Below are 25599 nucleotides of genomic sequence, written 5' to 3' on the forward strand. Positions count from 1 at the left end.
TTTTATTCTTTTTCTGTCTTCTTCTGTCTAAGCTGATAGGTTTTCTGTTGTGGTAGTTGCTTAGATCCATCAGTCACAGGCTTAATCACTTTAACAAAAGATTGTATAGCCATATCCTTAGTCAGAATTCTAGGACACGCATCCTTAGTTTGTACAACAGAATTTTCCAAGTCTAAGTTTTGTTTTCATTTTGCACAGTTCATTTTTAACTCTCTTTTCTTTTGCATTTTACTGTAAGTGGCAAGGAGAAACTGCATGGCTTCTTTAAGATCTTGCATAGAAATCCCCTCAGCCAAATATTCAGGTTCATCAATTACAATTTCTACTTTTCACCAAGTATTTGAAAACAATTCAAACAAGTTCTTTGGCACTGTATAAAAAGCATCGCCCTCCCTACGTTGTCCAATCACAGGTTCACCATTTTCCTTTAAAGTCTCATGCAAAGCACATTGAACGTCCACATTTCTAGCACCATTCTGTTCCTGGTCCCTTATGTATTTTCTGAGATGATAAAGACTTTCTGGATAGCTCTCCTCACTTTCTTCTGAGTCCTCACCAGAATTGCCTTTGATGTCTGTAATTCTACCAACAGCCTCTTCAAGGCAATCTAGGCTTTTACTATTAAAAAAAAAAAAAAAATTTTTTTTTTTTTAGGCCTTTACTATTAAAAAAATTAGGTACCTTAAAACTCTTCTAACCTCTGCCCATTACCCAATTCCAAAACTGCTTTCACATTTTGGGTATCTGTTAGAGCACCACTCCACTCGTGGTACTAAATTCTGTTTTAGTTATCTAGTGCCACTATAACAGAAATACCACAAGTGGATGTTTTAACAAACAGAAATATATTTTCTCACAGTTTAGGAGGCTAGAAGTCCAAATTCATGGTGCCGGTTCTAGGGAAGGCTTTCTCTCTTTGTTGGCGCTGGAGGAAGGTCGTTGTCTCTTTGAGTTTCTGCTCCTGGGAGATCTTCATGTGGCTTGGCATCTGTCCTTCTCTACCTCTTCTTACTCACTTGGTTGTGTAATTTCTTTTATATCTCAAAAGAGATTGACTCAGACATAAACTACACTAATCCTGTCTCATTAGCATAACAAAGACAACCCATTCCCAAATGGGATTGTAACCACAGACATAGAGGTAAGGATTTACAACACTTATTTTGGGGGGATACAATTCAATCCGAAACAGAGGGGAGAGGGAGATGTCTGATTGGGTAACTGGGGGCAGTTAGTGAAAGGGCTCTGGTAGGAAATTGTACTTAGAGTATTAAATGCAGTCCATGCTGAGTGTGCTAACAGGGAATCTTAGGAGGCTGGAGCTGAATATTCTTGCTTTACTGCTTGGAAACCAAGAAGGGAAGGCCCTGAAAATGGGTAGTGTAAAAATAGATTTTCAGCTGAAGTCTCCCACTTAGTCTGATGTCATATAGAACTGCATTATGTATCATTTGAGGGTTTTGCTTTGTGTTATATCTCAAAGGTGATAACATAAGTACTTTAGCCAAAATACAAATTAGCAGTGGGATTAGTCCATGTGAGTTCCACTCTTTCCAGCTGGGTATCTCTCTGTAAAGATGTGCAGACCATTTCAAATCCTGTGGCGCTCTAAAGGGAGCACAGAACTAGGATTGAGAAGATCTGAACCAACACTCTGGCATGTGGGAAAACCCTCGAACCTTCCTGAGCTCCAACATTCCTATTTCTCATGCTGAGATAAGCCCTCTGGTTGCCTGATGGGGCTGCTGGAAGGATGAAACAGCATGATGGATATGAATGTGCTTTATAAACTGTGATGCACTCTGCAAATCTTAGGCATTATTGTCATTTAGACCTTTATTATAGTTTTTCTAAACAGAGGCAGTCTATTATCTACCTCTCTTTTGAAAGAGGAATGACAAATAGTTACTTCAAGGTAAAATGCTTCTCAAAGAGTAGTATCTGATCAATGCACCGTAGAGGACCTCATAAATTATTCAGCTGTTCTTCAAACCAGCATATCTGAACTAAGGAAATGATCACTTTTCACTTCCATTTCAAGCTGCTGGAAATCAACGTGCTCTCTGTGAGACCCTATCTGGACAATCTTCTTGAGTTTCAGTGCTGGGCTAATAAACTGGAAAACAGCTTTATGCTTCTTGCAGAAATGGAAATCTGAAATGATTGGTGGAACTAAATTAAACATTCAGCAAAGATATGTTGAGTATCCCATATAGATAGATAGATAGAGGTAGCTTGATAGATTAGATAGTAGGATAGAAAAATGTAGGAGAAATGCATAATGATAGCTGACCTTACTGAGCACTTACTATGTACCAGGCATGAATCCTCCACAAAACCATGTGAGGTAACTACTACTATTATTCCATTTTTGCAGAGGAAGAAAGTATTATTTAGGGAATTTAAGTAGCTTGCCCAAGGTCACATAGCTAGAAAAAAGCAGAGCTGAGATTTGACCCCACATCCGCCTGACTGCAGTCTTATACCAGTAACCATATGCGCTTGTCAAGATGCTTGCAGTCTTATTGGGGAAAGAATACAAAACCATGTATAGATACGCTGGAAAGGAAAGGCTATTGTAGTTGAATAATCCATTGCCTTTGAGTCGTGACTGTCATGGATTGAATTGTGTCCCCCCAAGATATGTGTCAGTTTGTTAGACCATGATTCCCAGTATTATGTGGTTGTCCTCCATTTCGTGATTGTAGTTTTATGTTAAAGAGGAATAAATTGGGACTGTAAACACTTTTACTAAGATTGCATCCCTGAGCCAATGCAAAGGGAGTTTCCCTGGGGTATGGCATGTACCACCTTCTATCTTACAAGAGATAAAAGGAAAGGGAGGCAAGCAGAGAGTGAGGGACCTCATACCACCAAGAAAGCAGCACTGGGAGTAGAGTGTGTCCGTTGGACCTGGGCTTCCTGTTTGAAGAAGCTCCTAGGCCAGGGGAAGATTGATGACAAGAACCTTCCTCCAGAGTCCAGAGAGAAAGCCTTCCCCTGTAGCTGATGCCCTGAATTTGGACTTCTAGCCTACTAAACTGTGGGAGAATAAATTTCTCTTTGTTAAAACCATCTGCCTGTGGCGTTTCTATTACAGCAGCACTAGATGACTAAGACGGTGACCCTATATGAAAGAGTAGAACTGCCCCATAGGGTTTCCGGGGAGTGGCTGGTGGATTCAAACTGCTGACCTTCTGGTTAGCAGTTGAGCTCTTAACCACTGTACCACCAGGGCTCAGTGGGTTGAGTAGTGGCCCCCAAAAGATAGTCCACATTTTAACCCCCCATTACCAATGAAAATGACCTTGTTTGGAAATAAGGTCTTTGCCGATGTAATAAAGTTAAGGATCTTGATATGAGGTCATCCTAGATTTAGGGTGAGTCCTAAGTCCAATGTGGTGTCCTTGTATAAGAAAGGAGAGGAAGATTTGAGGCACAGGGGAGGAGGCCATGTGAAGATGGAGGCAGAGATTGGAGTCATGCTGCCGCAAGCCAAACAACAACTGGTGCCACCGGAAGCAGGAAAAAGGTAAGGAAGGACTCTCCACTAGAGCCTTCACAGGGAGTGTGGCCCTGTGGACATTCTAATTTCAGACTTGTAGCCTTCAGAGCCATGGGAGAATACATTTCTGTTGTTTTTAAGCCCCTCAGGTTGTGATAATTTATGGCAGCACTAGGAAGCTAATACAGCTACACACGTTATAGGAGTTTAGAGGAAGAAGAGAACACTTTCCTGGGGGCTGAACTGGCCATGGGTGTACTTGCTGGAAGAGGAGGCCTTAAAGGATCTGCAGGATATGAATGGGGGGAAATGGGCAAGGGGTTGTTCTCATGGGAATTGAGCAGTGCAGATACAGAGGTGAGAATGAGCAAGGTGTGTTCAGGGACAAATGGGCTGAGAGATGAGCCATGAGGAGAGATAAGATTGTAATAGAAGCATGAATCTCTACTGAAAGGTAGAGGAGGCCAGACAATAGAGGACTGGATTTTATCCTATTAGTATAAAAGATCTTAGATGGTTCTGAAGCCAGCTAGTGATCTAATCGGAGTTGTGTTTGAAGAGGACTTAATTTGGAATCAGAGTCAAGAATCTACTGAAGTTAGAAAAGATTGGATGTAAGTAAAAATGTATATGCTTGCATGATGTTGTTATATATTTATGTATCTCTAGGTGAAAAGGGGAGTCTTGGTGGCGCAGTGGTTAAGAGCTCAGGCTGCTAACCGAAAGGTTGGAAGTTCAGATCCACCAGCCTGTTCATGGAAACCCTCTGGGGCAGTTCTGCTTTGTCCTGTAGGGTTGCTATGAGTTAAAATTGACTCTATGGCACACAAAAACAGCAGGTAAAAAAAAAAAAAAACTATATAGATTCCTTGAGTTATAAACACAAACTATACAAACTGTTAAGAATTTTGCCTAGTCTGTTTAAAGAGGCATGAGAGTCAAAGCTCTGGAGAAGAGTCCTCTCAAAGGTACAGATTTCCTGTTGGGCTGGAGATGGAGTGTGCCATGTTCCTGATGCCCCTACTTTTCCTTCTTGTTCTTGTGGCTGATTTTGTTAGCTTGGCCACATTCCCTCTGGCCTACATAATAGAATTAGCTACCATTTACTGAAAATGTATTTTTTTTCTGAGAGTTTACAGGAACTGTAAGAATTGAATGGTGTGGTCTCTATTTTGTTGCTGAGAAAACAGACTCAAGAGGTTAACTACTAAAGCCACATACCTAGCACAGTAATTGGTGAAGGTGGAATTAGATAGTAACCTTGTCAGAAAACCCCTCATCCTTCTTCCTTTATACTTTGCGTGATGATTGAAGAGTATGAACTTGGGAGTTGGTCAACCCTGCCCTTTGCTAAGTGATCTCAAGCCAATTATTAAATGTCCTTGTAACTCAGTGTTCTCATCCGTAAAATGGGCATAGTCATAGTACCCACCTGGCACATAATAAGGGCTCAGCTGACAGCTTTACTGTTATAAATTTTTAATTATTTTTTACCACCATGTTCTTCTGTTGGCTGTAATGTCTGGTGCTCAGAAAAACATTTAATTACAGCATAAAGTAAAGAGGAACATCTTTGAAAATTCATTCCATTTTATGCAAATTAATTTGAAAGCTTCAATTTGCTGGATCTATTTGTCACTGGATTTTCTTAACCCAGTTTCCACATTGTTGCTGTTCACCTTCCTCCTTTCTCTCTGCTCATCAACAGCGACCATACACTGCTGCTCCACGTTTGACCCAGAACACCTAACGCTGGTAAAGCCAGAAGAAACCTGATATGTGCCTCATTGTCATTCTTGTCTCCTCCCCATCATCCCAGAACTGCCTCTCCCCCAAAGTGAGAGAGTTATTAGGCCTACCTTATCTGATTTTGACCTTGTAGGGTGGGGAGGGACTCAATTAGGTGATGGTTTGAGGTTTCTCAGCAAGTTTGAAAGGGGCCGTTATAAAACTAGAGAACCAAGGTGAAAAAAGCCACCTACTTGGTTGCAGTTATCAGAAAGGGAGAAGATGAAGGATTCAGAGAGAGCCAATTCCCACAGGGCTTAATAGTAATTTAAACTGAAAACTGTTCTTTGTGTGGTCTTGTAGGGCTTAGCATACTGGAGATAATTCATTAAAGAGTTGGTGGTGGGGATAAGCTTAGGTGTAATTGCAAGGTGGCTTTTCCAGGAGTTACTTCTTCCTTGCCTGGCTTTAATGAACAGTTTTATATACGGATATTCTACAGTACTAGTTTTGATTTCTGGCTCTAATTTAAAGTAACCTGAAGTTTTTCTCCTCATCTAAATGACTATTCACAACAGGAATTCAAACACAAGTTTGCATGGCTGATATTTGGAAAATCTCTGTGTCCAGCACTTCGTAATTATCCATTCATTTCCACTTGAAAGACCACAGTACTAGATAAACAGTGAATTCTTTCAGGGATCAAAATTTGAAATTAAACCTGTTGCACTGCCATAAAAATACTAATGGTGTATATTATTTTACCCAGAAGACGTTCAAATACATATAATAAATATGTAAATTTGATGATTGCCAGTGATCAAAGCCAAATCTTTTACTTTCTAATAACTTCCCCAACCTTGGAGGTTGGCAGTAAAATGAAAAAACTCTAAATATCTTACTAGCAGAATTGACCAGTGCCTTTTTCTGTCCCCCAGCATTAAGATTAGTGTGTCCTGGGGAGTGAGCATCTACATGTGCACGATTCTGATTCATTGGGGCTCGCTCTGCCATCAGCTCTAGGTTTGTGATGGAGACTCTGCAAGGCTATTGCATGTGGTGGTTTAAAGTTGGCTTCAAATTAAATCCTGTTGAGAGGGGAGGTGTAGGTCTCCTCCCCTTTGAATCTCAGTGGGATCGGTGACTTCTTTGACATGCAAAATACGACAAAAGTGACCCTGTGCCCATTTTCTGGGCAAAGCCTTGTTTAGACTACAGCCTCCAATTTCTGTGTGTTAGGACATGTGCTCTGGGAGAAGCCAGCTGTTATGTAAGTAGTCCAACTACTCTTAAGACTGCCATGCTATGAGGAAGCTCAAGAGGTTGTGTGGAGATGCCAACCAGCCGCCTCCACAAGGTCCAGACACATGAATGAAAAAGCCTTCAGATGGTTCTAGCTTCAGCTATAAAGCAAGAACCTCTAGAACCATGAAAAATAATAAAAAAATTATTATTTTAAGCTGCTAATTTTTGGGGTTTGATGACACCGTTTTTTTTTTTTTTTTTTAAATTTTTTGGGTATTTTGTTATGCAGCATTAGATACTAGAACATGGAAGCATTTTACTTTTCACTACAAGAGGAGACAATTGTGTGTTTCTATGTCTACAGCCAGGTGCTGGGACCTTTTAGCTGAGGTCATCCAGGTTCTTTTAAGATTCCCAAGAAGACCAAAGAACCCTGTATAAATTGCGTCTCCTCATCTGAATTCTAGTTTCTCTTCATTTAGTTTTGCCTTACTCGTTTGTACAGAATTGTGGTGAACATAAATTTTTATTCCTCTGGGATGATACCTAGGCAAAACTAGAGTTGCATGGGCCAATAGAAATACTAGGACAGGTAGGAAGAGCCTAGATGTTAGTGGAAAGGAGAGAGTAAAAATGATTAGAAATTAATGGAATGGTGGCCGAAATACGCTGCTTGTGTTCGAGGTGGAGAGAGAAATATATTAGTTTCCTAGAATTGCCATAACAACGTACCACAAATTGAGTTACTTAAAGTGACAGAAATTTATTATCTCAGCTCTAGAGGCTGGAAGTCTCAGGGTATCAGTGAAGCCATGCTCTCTCTGAAGGCTCAAAGTGAAGATACTTTCTTGTCTCTCCTGGCTCCTGGTAGCCCCATGTGTTCCCGTGCTTTGCAGCTGCCATCTCTGTCTTCACATGGCTGTCTTCCCTCTGCGTGTGTCTCTGTATCTCTTCTCTTTTATAAGGACGTCACTCATATTGGATTAGGACTCACGCTACTCCAGTGTGACCTCATGTTAACTGATAAGGTCTTCAAAGACGCAGTTTCCGAAACAGTCATACTCACAGGTACCAGCGGTTAGGACTTCAGCGTACCTTCTTTGGTGGACATAATTCAATGAGTAATAGAGAGACATCGCAGAATTTTAGGTCTTGGTTATTCAACATTTGGCATCCTGAGTGAGAAAGCAATTCAGAGTGACTAGGTACATAGATGTTCCTCTGACACCCCACGTGGTATATGCTGTGTATGGCTGGAAGGGAGGGGAGAGGGTAAGGCCCTCTTACAGACTTCCTCTCTACCTGCCAAGCTCACTGATACCTTTTGTTGTTAGTTGATGTTGAGTCAGCTCTGACTCATGGCAACCCCATGTACAACAAAACAAAATGTTGCCTGGTACTGTGCCATCTTCACAGTCCTTCGTATGCCTGAGTAAGTTGTTGTAGCCGCTGTGTATTTGGAGTTTTTCTGACCTAGGGTATTCATTCCTCTTCCAACGGTACATTGAACAGTATTTTGTAGTGATTCATAGTTTTCATTAGCTAATTTTTGGAAGTAGATTGCCAGACCTTTCTTCCTTGTCTGTCTTAATTTGGAAGCTTCTCTGAAACCTGTCCTCCGTGGTTTTGAAATGATGGTGGCATGGCTTCCGACATCATAGCAAAACACAAGCTACCACAATACAATAACAAACTGAGAGGTGGGTGGTGGAACAATACCTATAATGGGGTTATAGAAGCTTTTTTTTTTTTTTTTTCCTGTCTCTTTGTTTATTTTAAAGTCATACTCGTTTGGAGTTGAAGACCATGTGCACCTAAAATCTACATGTGGCCCTTCTATGAAGCAACAAATAAGTCAGTGGAAACATGTGTCAGCTAGAGTAATGTTAGTCTTTCAGGTTTACTTTTTAGCTTTTTTATTTTTATTAATAGGTGGTGGTAGGTTGGGGTCATGTTGTTTCTCCAGAATGGCATATATTATTCATCAAGTGTCTTGTGTGTGCCAAGCCCTTGGCTAGGTATTGAGGACTCAAAGGCAAGTGTCGCCCCAGAGGGACTCAACACTGCTTTTGTTCTCGATGCTTGTTTTTCTTTAGCCTCCCACCTGTTTTCCAAATATCCAACGCCTTTTGGATGGTTGGTGCAAGGATAAGCAAATACCAAGTTGCTTGCTGCTAATATTTGTCCTTAGGTTTTCAAATTCTGGTTTTCTCAAATTTTACCCCCGAGTCTGAGCACAGAAACGAATTAAACGCACAAAATGAAAACGAAAACTATATAGAACAGTTTAGTCCACCTGAGGGGAGACTGATATCAAAACATACCAGCATTTACCAGTAAACAGGCCGGGAGGAAAGGACCTGCTCGAGAGACATTTTCCACTCTTGTTCCATGAAGTACGATTGTGAGTGAAGAGTAGTGATTGATGCTAATAACAGAATTTCCTAACACCTGTATATCAATTTAAAACTTTCACCTACATTATCCTTCCTCATTTGCAGTTGAGGAGGCTGCAGTGTAGAGATGCTTAGTGGCTTGCCATACTGTGGTTGGTAGTCTGGGATTTGGCCAGAGGGGAAGTCATGGAAGTGGAAGAGGGCTGACATGTGTTGTATGTCTGAGGTATACCAAATTCTTTAATGTGTGACTTTATTTCATCATCACGACATCCCACTAAAGCAGGTACTATTTGATCATTCTCATATGACCGTTGAGGGAACTGAAGCTCAGGGAGATGAAGTCATAGCTGAGGCAGCTGGTGAGTGTCAGAGTCTGAATTCGATGCACATCTGCCTGTTTTTTTTTTTTCTTTTTCTTTTTCTGCCTTCTTCTGTTCCAAAGAGTAGAGAATCTCGGTCTTCTGACCCCAATTAGGAGTCCTAAGTGACAAAATGAGTCTGATAGTCCTTTCTCCAAACCACTTTGTTGTAGAGTTGCCAAGTTGTGGCCTTGGCTCTTGTCACAGCTTTTCTTCATGGCTAAATGAGCCACTGTGGCCTTTTCACTTCACAGAAGCTAAAGTTTTCCTTATTAGATAAGCTGGGAAAGGTAGGGCTTCCATAAATAAATGGCCTTATTTTGCATAATTTTCCAAATTAAGGGGGAAAAAAAACCTAATGTGGTATTTCAGTTCTTTATGTAGATTTTTTTCCTCTCTTCTATTTAATAAAGAAAGATAATTTATACAAGGTTTAGAACACAAACATAATATGAAAGATGTTATGTTTACGGTTGTCTCCTTTTTTAGAAGAAGCTGCCCTCAGAATTATTTTTATGAAAATTATATCTTGCTATGATTCCCGTTATGCTGTTATTATTATTCATCTTGAGCTTTTTAAGGAGACGGGAACCAGCCATGGAGCACACGAATGCTTTCCTTTCTGGGCGTTAAATGATAATGTGATGCTCGAATGAGCCTGTTGAGGTATGTGGCTCACAGTTCTGAGATCCTTTTGTGTGTTCCACAATGTGAGAAGTTTACACTCTGTGTAAACTTAGGGGAGCCTACACCGGGCAAGTTTGTTGGATCATCTTTATTTGGAACGGGCATAAATATGGATCTCCTCTAATTGGTTGGCCAGGTAGTTGTCTTCCAGATTTCTTGGCACAGATGAGTGAGCACTTCCAACATTACATCCATTTGTTGAAATGTCTCAATTTGTTTTCCGTCAATTCCTTGGGCCCGGTTTTCGCCAGTGCCTTCAGCGCAGCTTGAACTTCTTCCTATGATACGATTGATTGTTGATCATATGCCACTTCCCGAAATGATTGAACGTCGACCAATTGTTCTTGATATAGTGACTATGTATTCTTCCTATCTTCTTTTGATGCTTCTGTGTCATTCAGTATTTTGCCCGTAGAATCCTTCAGTATTGCAACTTGATGCTTGAATTTTTTTCTTCAGTTCCTTCAGCTTGAGAAATGCTGAGCGTGTTCTTCCCTTTTGGTTTTCTAATTCCAGGTCTGCAAATTTCATTATAATACTTTACTTTGTCTTCTGGAGCCGCCCTTTGAGATCTTCTGTTCAGTTCTTTTACTTCATCGTTTCTTCCATTACTTCAGCGCAAGTTTCAGAATCTCTTCTGACATTCATTTTGGCGTTTCCTTTCTTTCCTGTCTTTTAAATGACCTTTTGCTTCTTCATGTATGATATATGACCTTGATGTCATCCCACAACTCGTCTGGTCTTGGGTCACTGGTTTTCAGTGTGTCAAATCTATTCTCTAGATGGTCTCTAAATTCAGGTGAGAAATTACTCAGGGTCATACTTTGGCTCTTGTGGGCTTGTTTGAATTTTCTTCAGCTTCAACTCGAACTTGTATATAAGCAAATTTTGCTGAAGATAATTAAAAAATGGTTGCAGCAGTACGTTAAAGGAGAACTGCTAGAAATTCAAGTCAGATTCCAAGGAGGACATGGAACAAGGGATATCACTGCTGATGTCAGATGGATCTTGGCTGAAAACAGAGAATACCAGAAAGATGTTTACTTGTGTTTTATTGACTATGCAAAGGCATTCCACTGTTGGATCATGACAAATTATGGATAACATTGTGAAGAATGGGAATTCCAGAACACTTAATTGTGCTCACGAGGAACCTGTACATAGACCAAGAGGCAGTCGTTTGAACAGGAAAAGGGGATACTGCATAGTTTAAAACCAGAAAAGGTATGCATCAGGGCTGTATCCTTTCACCGCATTTATTCAGTCTGTATGCTGAGCAAATAATCCAAGAAGCTGAACTAAATGAAGAATGCAACATCAGGATTGGAGGAAGACTCATTAACAACCTGTGATATGCAGATGACACAGTCATGCTTGTTGAAAGTGAAGAGGACTTGAAGCACTTACTGATGGAGATCAAAGACTACAGTCTTCACTATGGATTACACCTCCACATAAAGAAAACAGAAGTCCTCACAACTGGACCAATAAGCAACATCATGATAAATGGAGAAATTATCGAAGTTGTCAAGGATTTCATTTTACTTGGATCTACAGCCAACACCCATGGAAGCTGAAGTCAAGGAACCAAAGAACATATTTTATTGGGTTAAATACGCTGCAAAAGACCTCTTTTAAGTGTAAAAAAGCAAAGATGTCACTTCGAGGACTAAGGTGCATCTGACCCAAGCCATGGTGTTTTCAATTGCCTCATATGCATGTGAAGCTGACCAGTGAGTAAGGAAGACCTAAGAAGAATTGATGAATTTGAATTATGGTGTTGGTGAAGAATATTGAGTATACCATGGACCGCCAGAGGAATGAACAAATCTGTCTTGGAAGAAGTACAGTCAGAAAGTTCCTTAAAGCAAGGATGGCGAGACATTGTCTCATGTACTTTGGACATGTTATCAAGCAAGGTCTGGTCCCTGACCATGCCTGGTAAAGTAGAGGGTCAGTGAAAAAGAGGAAAACCCTCAGTAAAGATGTATTGACATAGTGGCTGCAACACTGGGCTCAAACATAGCAGTGATTGTGAGGATGGTGCAGGACCAAACAGTGTTTCTTTCTGTTGTACAAAGGGTTGCATGAGTGGGAACCTACTCGACGGCAACTAACAACAACAAGAATACCACACAGGGCAAGAACCTCACAACACTTCTTCAGTTAAAGTTAAAAATGATAAATATTTGGATATTTCTTTTCCTTTGGAAAATGGAGCTATAACCCCTGTTGTCTCATTAGAGGGGATTCATCGAGTACTTATTTGCGGGGGTAGGTGCTGTATCAGTGCCTGCCTTTTCTTTATGGGACAAATTAGAACAGTTGATGGGAGAGTATTTAACTCCCAGACTGTTTAAGGTGTTATGAGCCTCAGTGAAAATACGCTATTTTAATAATAGTGACCAATTGTCCTCAAACTCTACTCCATTTAAAATAAGAGAAAATGGACCAAAGCAACCAGAGGACTTTCATTTTACAGATAAAAATGTTGCCCAATTTGGAACAGATGTCTGTGGAAAGCTGAAAGAATCTTAGCATTATTAATGCTCATCTAGTTTAATGCTTCCATTCTTTTTATGACATTCCTGCCAAGATCATCACCCTACCCACCTGCCCACATTCCCCCATTTCCAATCCTGGCCATAGTCAGGCTCCCCTAGTTTTCTTCTATATCTCTATGTGGAGGGCCTCCCCAGTCTTTCTGCTTTTGTTCCCCCCACCACCCATTAAACTAGTGGAGGACCTCCCCCAGTCCTCAGTCTCCATCGAACTCCTCCTGATCTTTCCTCTCCTGACCATGACTGGAGGGGCCTCTTCCTGTCCCTTTCTACCTCTCTTCGCTCCATTTCCTCGACTGACCATGAATGGGAGGGCCTCCATTCATATTCTACCTCTCTTCCCTCCTTCCCTCCAGGTAGGGTCTTGTGGAGTCTATGGTGATCTTTGTCAGCAAGTCACTATGTTATCTTAGGTGTCCAGTATCAGCTCAGTAAATTGACGTATATCACACTTCTGGTTGCCTCGATTTACCACCTGTAAATGGGGATGCAGTCTCTTTATTTGACCAGTTCATTTATGGGATGGTTCTTTAAAAGGCTTTGAACCATGTTTTTTGCTCTTGATGTGTAGAGTGCTCTGTTGCATGGCCTCAGAGCTCTTGGTTCTTTTCAGTCCCTGGGTTTGTATTAATATGGCTCCAGTGCCCTGCCAGTTGGCTCCTGGAACAGACTTTGGTGTCAGATTTCCATCATCAAGGAAGGCAGTGTTTAAACAGGCTATGATTCTGCAATTAAGGGATGTCTGTGGCAACAGGAACCACCACTGAGTTGATGGCAAGTAGGTGCTGGTTTTTTTTTTTTCCTTTCTTTCTCTTCCAATCTCTTCTCTGGTCATTGATCATTGAACACCTAATTATTAGCTTAGTTATGTGTTCGTGATCATGGTATTATAAATTCAAGTACACTGTCAACCACAGCTTTGGGGATCAATTATCACAAAGTTTAGGCCACACAGAGTTTTACTAATGTACTGAATTTTCTTCAGTTGCTTGGATTCTCACCTTTGTAGGGCTCTGGTCCCAGAATTTTCTAGGAGTTTCTGAGGAGTTAGACAAATGATTTGTATTTGGCTGTAGCTCATGCTTTTTCTTAAATTATTGCTTGCTCTCAGCCTATCTACTTTTATACCATGCACCAGATTTTTCAGGCATGAGCGAGACCCTTTTGGTGTTCTATTAGACCAGCACTATTTGACAACTATGAATTTTTATCTTAAATTGTGTTCCTATCGAGATATCATCCTCTTCTGGAGATTAAATCTAGTTAAAAAATTAGAATTTGGGGATGCTCTGTAGACATTTTAGAGAAGAAGATGTGTCAGTGTTCTCCATGGCCATCAGTATAAACATCATAACCTGCTATGTGGTATAAAATAGAGTCAGTTTCTCCATATCTATTTTGATGTTGTTTGAATAAAATAGGCCTATTTTCTCCAGACCGCTGTTTTACTTAGATTGTTGTCTCTACGTTATTTTTGTTGTGATAATTTACCCATTAGGTATTTGAGAGTTCTTTGTTTAAATTCACCTCTTTAGCCTTTTCAAGATATAAATTGGTAAACTAAGAGTAGAAAAATTTAATTTCTCATGTTGTCTTATTTGATTGTTCCAGGGTTGCCTTGTTTCCACTGAAGAATTGTTATTATAATAGAAAATCGATAGCATCAAATGCCCACTGCTTGCATGATTAAGATACTGGTCGGTTTCACAAAGGGCAAGTTGCTTGGTTGTTTCTATGTTGTGAGATCATTTTCACAAATCAGCAAAAAAGTTGTATGAAAGATACTTGCTTAAATATTATTTATAAGGCTCAAGAGAATATTTCATTGTTTATGTAAAGCATAAACCTACCAGTTTTTCTTATGATTTATTTTTGATTAAATCTATCTGAAGGTTTTTCCCACTGAGTTAGGCTGCTGGCGTTACTACTAGTGTATGACCTTGAAAAAATTGCATACCCTTTTCTCTACCTCAGTTTCCTCGTCTGTAAAATGAGGCAAGGACCGTACCTACCTCAAAGAACTATTGGGAAATCAAATAAGCAAACATGTGTAAAGCGCTCAGTGAACTTTATAGATTTTCAAATTGTACTTTTCTGAGGGCCATTTTCTCTGGCTTTTTTAACAACTTAGTAAGTAGATGCTGAGTTTCAAATTTGTAATTATCATGTTAAGGATCTGAATTGAGCCGATGTGTTATTGGCTTGGCACAGAGGAAATACTGTCTATAGTGAGTATTATAGCTGAGTAGAGAAACCGCCAGACTGGCAACCAAACATTGTGGTTTCTCCTCCAAGTTCTGTCAATTATGAGCTGGGAAAAATCACTTTACTGCTTTGAGCCTTAGAATTCCCGTCTGTGAAAATGGAGAAAATAATATTTTTCTTGCCAGGCTTACAGGACTCTTCAGAGAATTAATTAGCATAATCAATGAGAGAATATATATGAACTCTGAAAAAATAGCACTGCACGCTCCACAAGTGGTAGAAGCAGGAGCTTTGACTGAAGGCTGGCAAGGATTCTAGGTCCCTCAGATTTTCTTTAGCTGGATTTTTTTTTTTTTTTGTAACTCAGGGCACAAACTACTAGCAGCAAAACGTTTGTGAGATCAGATTGCTGATGATTTCTTAACAAATGTGCTGTGAAGATTCATTACATTAATGAACTGATGAAAATTAGTTGCTGTGATAGGGGAAAAAGTTGGCAAGTTTTAATTTTTATTCTTTTTACTTCTTCCTCACGGTAGTTCTCAGTTAGGGTAGCGGCTTTTGGAAGTGTGTGTGTGTGTGTGGTGGGGGGGGTCGTATTTGTTTGTCAGAATGATTAGGGAGTCATGCTAGCATTTGGTGGGTAAGGGGACAGGATTACTAAACTTCCGTGTCTGATATATTTACATTTATATAGGTCATACTGTAGGTATGTAGCCAATACTACTTTTATATAAAATGAGTGTTAGTACTTCATGTTTTGGTAAATTGAAAATGCTTTTTCCACCTCTGTCATCTTTATTGATTTCATCTTCAAGGTTGCAGCCAGGCCACATGCATGGCCTTTTGCCTTTGCCTCTCGGTAATGCGTGCACTACGTAAAGCTGAGTGGAGGAAGCAGTTGTTGCCACGAAAAGCAAGAACAAGTAAAACTGCTGGTCTGTCAGGATCTGTTGGTGATAGAGAACAACATTCTTTTTTATTTTTAGAATTTATTTTCTTTTTGAGTAGGTAATACCTCTACATGGTTCAGAAATTCAAACACCATAAAAGGTATCCCTAACAAATCTCATTCCTAGTCTTGTCCTAACCCATCCTCTCCTGCCTCTTTTAAGTAACCCTTAGTTTCTTACTAAGCTTCCATTGTTTCTTTGTGCAAGTAAATGGGTATATATAATTATTTACCCGCCTTCGTAACACAAAAGGTCTTGTTTTGTTTGCTTAGTTTCTTATGTATCCATCACTAGTTATCCCCAGGCATGAAGTGTGTTCTCACAATGTATTAGATACATCAGTATTCATCCTGTTTCATTTGCCCGGACCCATTTCTCCTGGAGCAACTGATCTGCTCCTGTCCGGACAGGTCGTGCCCCAGGCCTTTTGTCTTGGGATCTCCTCGTATTACCCTTTGCCCCTCTCGTGTTGGATCCCATTACCTGGGTCCCAGGACTCCTCTTTCTTTGTTTACTCCCTTAGTTCTGTGGAACACGTCCGTCAAGTAGCTTCCAGAGAAAGGGTGGATGGGAGGAAAATTTTTGGATGCTGCGGGTCTGAAAAGGTCTTTATTGTGTTCTCACAATTGCTTGATAGTTTTGTTTGGTAAAGAGTTCTAGGCTGGAAATTATACTTCATTTTTAGATGAGTTTTCATATTAAAGTCATGCATAAGTAGGTGAATTAATTTTCTCCAAATGATGGGAACATTAATTTATTTGTGCTGGGCATGTTTCAAAATAATTCTACCTACTGTGGAACAAAAAGTACTACGTAATAAACAATACGGGAAAAAAAATTGAATTTTGGAGAGCTAACCTTTGATTCTGGTACCTTGTCTCTTCTACCAGAAATGTAAGGGTGTTTTTTGAGGATGAAAGAATGATATCTTTTTTTTTTTTTTTTTGGAACATTGTTGTTAAGGTGAAAGTTTACAGAGCAAATTAGTTTCCCATTCAGCAGTTTATACCCGACTTGTTTCATAACATTGGCTGCAAACCCCTGAAGGTGTCAACATTCTCCCCCCTTCCTCCCTGGGTTCCCCATGTCCATTCACTCAGCTTTCTTTCCCCTACTGTCAAGAAGGATATCTTTTAATCAGGTAGTAAAGCATTGCTGTAAGGATGATTTCGTAGACATCATTCACTGTATCACTGTCAATTTATGAAGGGAAAAAATCGTTTACACTCCAATAACAGCAACACTAGCACTCTTCCTTCTTCCTGGAAACCATGAGTTACGCTACTGATGATGTTTCCTTCTTTCCATTCACTACCAGGAGGTTCACAGCCAAACGAGAGACCCACCACTAGCATTGTTTCACCGGGTTTGGTTTTTGTTGTTACTAGCATTGTGAAAGGGACTTTTTTGCATGTCCATTGGGTACCTAATGTATTTTCCCCTATCCTTTAGTTTTCTTTAAACTGATTGCCTCACTTTCTTTTTTTAATCTTGTTCCGCATGTTTTATCAACCTCTACAGATCCTTTCTGAATGAAGTGGGGGCAGAAGTAATGGAATACACAGGCTCAGAATGTTTTACCCTAAGGCAGCCTCACATAGGCTCTCTACAGAGAGCATTATTTTCCATTCAATTTTTTCTTAGCCTTTTACACTGCCGTATTTATAGTAAACATGGTATCAGTTATCTTTAGTCATTATCACAAGAATACTCAACCACAGGTTATTCAAAAGTAAGTAAATGGAAACCTGTAGAAATATATGGTTGTTAGCATCTCTTGTTTGAGGGGCTTAACACACAACATAGCAAGTCCATTTTTCTCTGTTAATTGAAGAGTAACTGCTGACTTCTATTTTACAGGCCCCTACAAAACCCTGGTGCCATAGTGGCTAAGTGCTACGGCTGACAGTTCAAATCCACCAGGTGCTCCTTGGAAACTCTATGGGGGCAGTTCTGCTCTGTTTTGTAGGGTCACTATGACTCGGAATCGACTCGATCGCAACAGGTTTTTAAGAAACAGATGCAATCATTTGCTTGGTTCCAGAAATAAGTAACTACAGTGGTAGCGGTGATGACATTACCAACTAACATTTATTGAATGCTCATTTTCTGCCAAACATTGGGCTGTGTTTAAATGCATTACAAATTCTTCCAGCAGTCCTATGAGGTTGATATTAAATTGCTTCCTTGCTCTTCCCTGCCATGGAATTCCAACATTTAGATTCATCCAACCATCAGCTTCTCACTTGGTCTCTGGATTGTTGAACACTGCTGGGGAAAAAAACACTCCATGGCATCCATTGGTGCCCCTGAACATTTTATAAGATGGTTGCCGCCTTGCCTTGCCTCTGGGTGCCTTGTTCTCATGGCTCTCTGAGCAGCACCCAGAGACTATTCTATGACTCCACTCCTCCCTAATCCCTCTCCTCCTACTTTCTCCCTCAGCATGACCTTACCTTCTTGTCAAGAGAACTTTGAACCCTCTCCTTCTTCAGTTTCCTGCCCTCATACCTGTGAATGTGTTTCCCTCTGCCCCCTTATTCCTCTTACTTCTAACCCAGTGATTCTCTACTAGGGCTGTGCATCGGAATCATTTGGGGGAACTTTTAAGATTTACCTAGCCCAGCCCCCATTCTTGAAGATGATGGTTCAGCACTCGGGATGGGGGTGTTGTCCAGGCTTGTGGTGGATGTAAATCCACTGAGCAAATTCTGATGAGCTGCTCTGGTCTAGAATCACGGGGTAAATAAAGAAAAAGAAAACAGGATAAACAACACTATGAAAGTTTGATTCAATTTTATGTATAAAAAAACGCATGTGAATGTTTGAATAAATAAGAAGACTGGAAGGAAATATGACAACATGTTTAATGGTGGCTGGCATGGATTGAATTGTGTCCCCCAAAAATATGTGTCAGTGGCTGTGCTGTGATTTCCACTATTGTGTGATTGTCCACCATTTTGTCCTCTGATGCGATTTTCTTGTGTGTTGTAAATCCCACCTCTATGATGTTAATGAGGGAGGATTACAGGCAATTATGTTAATGAGGTTGAACTTAATCTACAAGATTAGGTTGTGTTTTACATCAATCAGTTTTGAAATATAAAAGAGAGAAATGAACAGATAGATATGGGGGACCTCATACCACCAAGAAACAAGAGCCAGGAGAATAGCGCATCCTTTGAACCTGAGGTTCCTGTGCTGAGAAGCTCCTTGACTGGGGAAGATTGATGATAAGGACCTTCCCCCAGAGCCAAAAGAGAGAGAAAGCCCTGGTACCCTGAATTTGTACTTCTAGCCTACTAGACTGTGAGAGAACAAACTTCTCTTTGATAAAGCCATCCACTTGTGGTATTTCTGTTATAGCAGCGCTAGATAACTGAGACAGTGGCTGTATATCTGAATGATGAGATAGTGGGTGATACTTAACTTATTCTATGTTCTTTTTCAGTATTTTCTAAGTTTTCTGTATATTTCTAGTAGAAGAGACAAGGTATCCAAATCAAAGGGTGGCTCTCCAAAATTCAGAATTTTTTTTTTGTATTGTTTATTGCACAGTCCTTTGTAGTCCACAGTAGGCAGAAACATTTTGAAACATATCCAGCTCAAAAAAGTATACGACAAAGTCACTCTTTTGTTCAAAGGTGATCCCTTACCTATATGTACTGGTTTCCAGCCTCCTCTTTCTTCCAGGACTGGAACTGCTTCAGCATACTCCCTTCTGTCTGGAATATTCATTGACCTTTCATCTTCCAGTTTCCTGCACTGTGGTTTTAAACACAGATTCAGACTCTGTGACCCTTTCATCCATTGGCTGATATTCTCCTGCCATTCTCAGACTAGCTCCTTAAAGAATAGCTTTACCAAAGAATTTTTACCAACACGATCTGACTTTGTGTTGTTGTTGGTTCCAACTCATAGCAACCTCAGGCACAACAGAAAGGAAACACCGCCCAGTTCTACGCAGTCCTCTCAGCCGTTGCTGTGTTTGAGCCCATTGTTGCAGTGACTGTGTCAGTCCATCCTCTTGAGGGTCTTTCTCTTTTTTGCTGACCCTCTACATTTCCAACCATGATGTCCTTCTCCAGGAACTGGTCCCTCCTGATAACATGTCCAAAGTACGTGAGAAGAAGTCCCACCATCCTCCCTTCTCCTTAGAAGTACAGCACTCTTGGTGTAATTCTTCCAAGACAGATTTGTGCCTTCTTCTGGCAGTCCATGGTATGTTCAATATTCCTCGCCAACACTGTAATTCAAAGGCATCAGTTCTTCTTTGGTCTTCCTTATTCATTCTCCAGCTTTTGAATGCATCTGAGGTGATGGTAGAAGAGTATAGTTGGGGGGAAACGTTCTTCGGGCAAGGATCTGAATCTAGCATTTTATATCATGAAAGTGAGGACATCGTAGGCAGAATTTGGCATGACTCCTTAAAACCTCTCTAAATCAAATTCAGAAAACCACAAATGTTAGGTCTTAGGTTTAGTCCTAGAATAGTGAGAGAACTGTGGGTCCGCAGTACAGCTTCTGTCTAGTTGAGAAAACTGGTCAACCCTAGGTCTTCTTTGAGTCTGGTAAACTTCCTGAAAGTTAGGTCAGATCTAGGGCACCCTTGTGGTGTGTATATTCCCCAAAAGGCCTTAATACTGGTATGTCCTGGGACTCTGACAATGGACCTGCTTCCCAGATCCTGGCTGAACAATTATGTACAGCCCTGAGTAGGACAACTTGACAGTCACTACTTTCAGCTCTGTTTGTTCCCCCACTCCTTTATTTTATTTTCTTTGCTGTTTCTCCTCCCCCGATCTTAATGCAAAACTCAATATAGATATCTTGGAAATACTGAAAAATAATGGAGAATAAGATAAGTCACCCATTATCTCATCACTGTGATGTAGCCACCATTAAACGTGTTGGCATATTTCCTTCCAGTCTTCTTATTTATGTAAACAGTTCTGTACATTAAAAAAACAACAACATGTTTTTGTTAAAAAAAAAATTGTATCAAACTGTATATAGTATTATTTATCATTTATCCGTTTTTTTTTTTTTTTTTGGATTGTTTTCTGTTATGTCATCAACAGTTCTTATCAACACTTTTTTTAAAAAATGGCTGCCTAGTATTCTAGCACTGAGATGTTCATAATTTATTTAACTAATCCTCTGTTGTTGAACATTTAAGCTGTTTTCAATTTGTGCTCTTATAAATAATGCTACATTTAATAATGTTGAACATAATTGCTTATGCATTGCTGATTATTTTTTTAGGACGTATTTTTAGATGCTGAATGTTCCTGGGTTTAAGGGTGAGACCAGCATTCTTGTGATTGACAGGCCTCCAGGTAAACCAGCCTCTAGGATGGAGGGAGGCTCATGGGCCCAGGGAAGTTGCCTGCTGCTGTTTACATCTGCTTGTGGCCTTCTAGACTACAAGCTAGATTTAGAAGGAGGCTCTCAACAATTTCTTCAAGAATTCATAAAGGGGAAGTTCCACCAGAGTTACAGTGGAAGAAATGTTCTTCAGAATAAATCCCTTTTTGCTAGAGGCTGGTTCTGAATTTTTTGTGTGCTTTCGAAACCCTGGGGGAGTAGTGATTAAGAGCTACGGCTGCTAACCAGTTCGAATCCACCAGGTGCTCCTTGGAAACCATATGGGGCAGTTCTGCTCTGTCCTATAGGGTCACTATGAGTCAGAATCAATGCAACAGGTTTGGGTTTTTGGTTTTGTGTGCTTTGGTTGAGCTCTAAATTTTTTTAAGGAACAGTAATGGGGCACCTACCATTTGCAAGGTGTTATGATTAGCTGTGGAGATATCAAAAGTAAATAAGCCCTGAAGGGCCCACTTGTAGAGTAGACTACAGGGAAAAGCTTCACTATGGGTGAGAAGCACTGGAATTGAGGACTACACAGAGTACCTCAGGAGCACAGAGAAGAAAGCCTCCAATTCTTGAAACTAGGAGGTCAGCACAGACCAGGAAGGTCCACGCTGTGGAGCTCTTATGTGAGCTAAATCTTGAAGATCAGGAAATGTTTATTTTTGCACATAGGGAGAGGTGTTCCAGGGAATGGGAATAGCCTGTGTGAAACCATGGAATTGTAATAGCTACCTGACTTGTTAACAAAACAAAACAAAACAAAACAAAACAAAACAAAACAAAACAAAACAAAACGAACCCGTTGCTGTCAAATTGATTCCGACTTATAGAGACCCTGTGGGACAGAGTAGAACTGCTTCATTGGGTTCCCCAGGCTGTAAATCTTTATGGAAGCAAATTGCCACATCTTTCTCCCACGGAGTGGCTGACGAGTTGGAACCACGGACCTTTCAGTTAGCAGCTGAGTGCTTAACCACCGTACCACCAGAACTCCATGTTAAGGGAACCATGACTAAATTCCTGTGATGGCATCTAGGCAGAACTGCTGAACTTCTCTGATAGACAGTACATAGACAGTGGCCCCCTCAGACCTAGGGCTTAAGCCTGTATGTCCTGGGCTGGCTCCTTCATTTGCCTCAAGGTTCTGTATGGAAAAGTTTGGGTGGCATTGATTTGAGTAAATGGTAAAAAGAATAACAGGAGATAAGCTGAAAAATTGGTCTGTGTACAGATTACAAAGGACTGTGTGAGCCATAGCAAGGAGTTTGGACTCCTTTGTCAACTGTTTAGGGACAGTACCAGTACCTTTGTTACCCACCACCTGTCAGTTTGTTGTACTGTGGTGGCTTTCATGCTGCTATGATGCTGAAAGCTATGCCACTGGTACTTCAAATACCAGCAGGATCACCCATGGTAGCCAGGCTCAGATAGGAAAAAAGGCCTGGTAATCTGCTTCTGAAAATCAGCCAGTGAAAACCCTATGTACTACAACAGAATATTGTTTGATGTAGTTCTGGTAGATGAGCTCCCTAGGTTGGAAACCACTCAGAATACACAGTGGGTGCTGCAGTGGACTTGAGCATACCAAAGATTGTCAAGTTGGCATCAAGCCAACCCACTGCCGTCGAGTTGATTCCAACTCATAGTGACCTTATAGGACAGAGTAGAACTGCCCCATAGGATTTCCAAGGAGTGCCTGGTGGATTTGAACTGCTGACCTTTTGGTTAGCAGCTGTAGCTCTTAATAACCACTATGCCACCAGGGTTTCTGAAGTTGGCACAGGACTGGGCAGTGTTTTGTTCTGTTGTACATGGGGTCACCGTAAGTCATAGCCGACTCGATGGCAACTAACAACAACAACCTTTATTACAGACCATTATGGAGATAGAAAGTATGTGTCCCCAAGTTACTTACAAACACATGCAGCTGGTGTCCTTTTTTATTATTCCAGCAATTCCACAACATGCCGTTTTCCCTCCTAAATAACGATTTGATGCTATTAGCTATTAGCTGTGCGTATTGACTTGTTTCACACCTCTTTGGGGAAAATATTGCAATGTTGGGACTACACAGTGGGAACTTGAAGTTGCGAAGTCTGTTTCGAGTTGGCAAAAGGTGACAGTCTCAGGAGAAATAATTTGAAAAGTGCTAATAGTAAAACATCAGCTATTTTAGTATCTCTGAAAGTTCTGTGCTGTTTACTAGGACTGGCGCGAAAAAAACCAGTAAATGGAAAAATTGTATTTTGGCCAACGTAAATTGAACCTTCACGTATCACCAGCCTGTTGTGTTTTCCTCCTTCAGCATCTATTCATCACGTATCACTTCATGTCTAAGGTCTAAGAATTCTTCAGCAGGGTGGTTAAGAAAAAAAAAAAAAAAGATTAAAATGTTGGGATTCCTAAAGGGATATCAGACAACACTTTGCTGTACTAATTTGTTGTTGTTATTTTTGTTTTGGTAAATGTTGCAAATCCAGACTGTAGACCTAAGCAGAGAAGAAAAAAAAAAGTTTATATTGTGATACTGTGTTATAGAAAGAAGTTTCATCGATAAACTCTACATGTTAATGTCTGTGTATGCGGACTTTGGGTAGTCATCATGTCTGTGTATGTTATTTCTTTGTGACGTAAATTAAATGTAATCGAGTGATACATTCATGTTTCAGATGTAAGTATAATTTTGTTCATACCATTTCCCTGAAAAACTGGCCTATCTTATTTTTGTAGGTTGCCATTTTGCAAGTTTGGTTGTTATTGCAAAGATATATTTTATTTATTTTTTCTCTCTGACCTTAACTAATTGCATTCAAGATTCAGAGAAATATGGTGTTCACATGGGTAGCTGAGCATTCAGCAGATTTTCCTGCCAGTCACTGCAGGGCATTTAGAATTCTCTCTTCCTGGGGCCTATCCCTTATCTTTCCGTGCAGTGGTATAATGTGAGTCAAAGACACTAAGAAATGCCATATTAAAATTCAGAGGCATTTCTGTATTAACCCTCTCAACCCAGCAAACATAAAGGTAAGTAATGTATTCCTTGGTCTGTCACCTTTCGCTGTCCATCAATCTGTCCGTGGCTAACAAAAGAGGAGTGCAGCAGACCGTGGAAAACAAGGGAAGCATTCAGTGGGAAAATCGGAGACAGATGCCCTTAGCGCTCTTGTATTGCAGGCTTTAGAGACTGACACGTCAGACCCACAGTAATTTGTGAGGGCGTGGAAAGATTTTCCAGATGCCACATGTCAGAGGGTCTCAAATGAAGCTTCTGCTCCTTCATTTGTCTCCTGTCACCCCTGGCCACTTTCTCTTGTTGTCAACATATTCCTGGCAATTCAGGCTCTGGTGGAAAAGTGGGTTTCTCTTCATTTTTTGAAAATATACTTACTGGAAATCATTCGTCTGAATAAGTATAGTATGCCTAATGGGTTGATGGAAACCCTGGTGGTGTAGTGGTTAAGTGCCACAGCTGCTAACCAAAGGGTCGGCAGTTCGAATCCTCCAGGTGCTCCTTGGAAGCTCTATGGGGCAGTTCTACTCTGGCCTATAGGGTCACTATGATTCAGAATTGACTCGACGGCACTGGGTTTGGTTTTAATGGGTTGATGGAGCGAGCCCTGGTGGCGCAGTGGTTGAGTTCGGCTGCTAACTAAAAGGTCGGCAGTTCTACTCTTTCTTGTAGGGTCTCTATGAGTCTGAATTGACTGAATGGCAATGTTTTTTTTTCCCCCCAACAGGTTGTTATTTCTGTCGGTCTTCACTGCTTGTCCATTTTTATAATCCACCTTTAGTGGTTTCGTCGTTAAAATTGTCATCCTCAAACATAGTAGATTGAGTCTAAAAGAAAAATGCTTGAAAATGGTGTTGAAAGAGTCAAAGGAGTTGACCTAGAATGGCCAGGAAGTGGGGATACCTTTATCCTGTTAAATCCTCTTCTCTTCTTGCAACTGACTTTTTCTAACAGCTAGAAATTGCAGTTCTTTCAGATGGTCTCTGCACTCATATGAATAACTGATGTGTAGCTATTTGTAAGATTAATAAAGACTTACTGCTGGCATTAAGGGTCTACCTGTGGCTGAACGTACTGATTTTAGCATCGTAAGTCACTGATTTTACCTTCCTCTCTTCTGGGAATCTGTATAAAATTTGGCGAATCCAGTTTCTCAAAAGGTTAAATATAGAGTTACCGTCTGGCTCAACAGTTTCCCGTCTAGATGTATACTCAAGAAAATAGAAAACATGTTCGCACAAAAACTTGCATATGAATGTTTATAGGAGGACTGTTCATGATGGCCAAAAAGTAGAAAGAACCCAAATGTTCAATAGCTGATGAATAAATAAAATATGGTATAGCCATAGAATGTAATATTATTTGGATTTGGCAATAAAAAGGATCGAAGTACTGATGAATGCTACGACATAGATGAACCTTGAAAATATTACACTAAGTGGAAGAACCTGATCACAAAAGGCCACATACTGAATGATTTTACCAATATGGAAATGCCCAGAGTAACAAATGTAACAGAAAGTAGATAGATTAGTGTTTGCCCGGGATTGGTGGGGTGGCTGGGAAATGGGAAA

General features: G+C 40.4%; 1 protein-coding gene and 1 long non-coding RNA gene across 4 annotated transcripts in view; one reads left to right on the forward strand and one right to left on the reverse strand.

Annotated features, from left to right (window-relative positions):
- TNIK (TRAF2 and NCK interacting kinase) overlaps positions 1–25599 on the forward strand; it is a 481587-nt gene that overhangs the window by 58110 nt on the left and 397878 nt on the right. The gene's annotated exons all lie outside the window — the stretch shown is intronic.
- On the reverse strand, positions 17730–19512 carry LOC126066559 (uncharacterized). The gene is made up of 3 exons (XR_007515125.1): positions 19299–19512; positions 18260–18371; positions 17730–17913 (listed from the first exon to the last, which is right to left on the reverse strand). It is a non-coding gene; the product is annotated as an uncharacterized LOC126066559 (long non-coding RNA).

This window comes from Elephas maximus, chromosome 23 (genome assembly GCF_024166365.1).
Source record: "Elephas maximus indicus isolate mEleMax1 chromosome 23, mEleMax1 primary haplotype, whole genome shotgun sequence".
In the NCBI taxonomy this organism is placed as follows: domain Eukaryota; kingdom Metazoa; phylum Chordata; class Mammalia; order Proboscidea; family Elephantidae; genus Elephas; species Elephas maximus.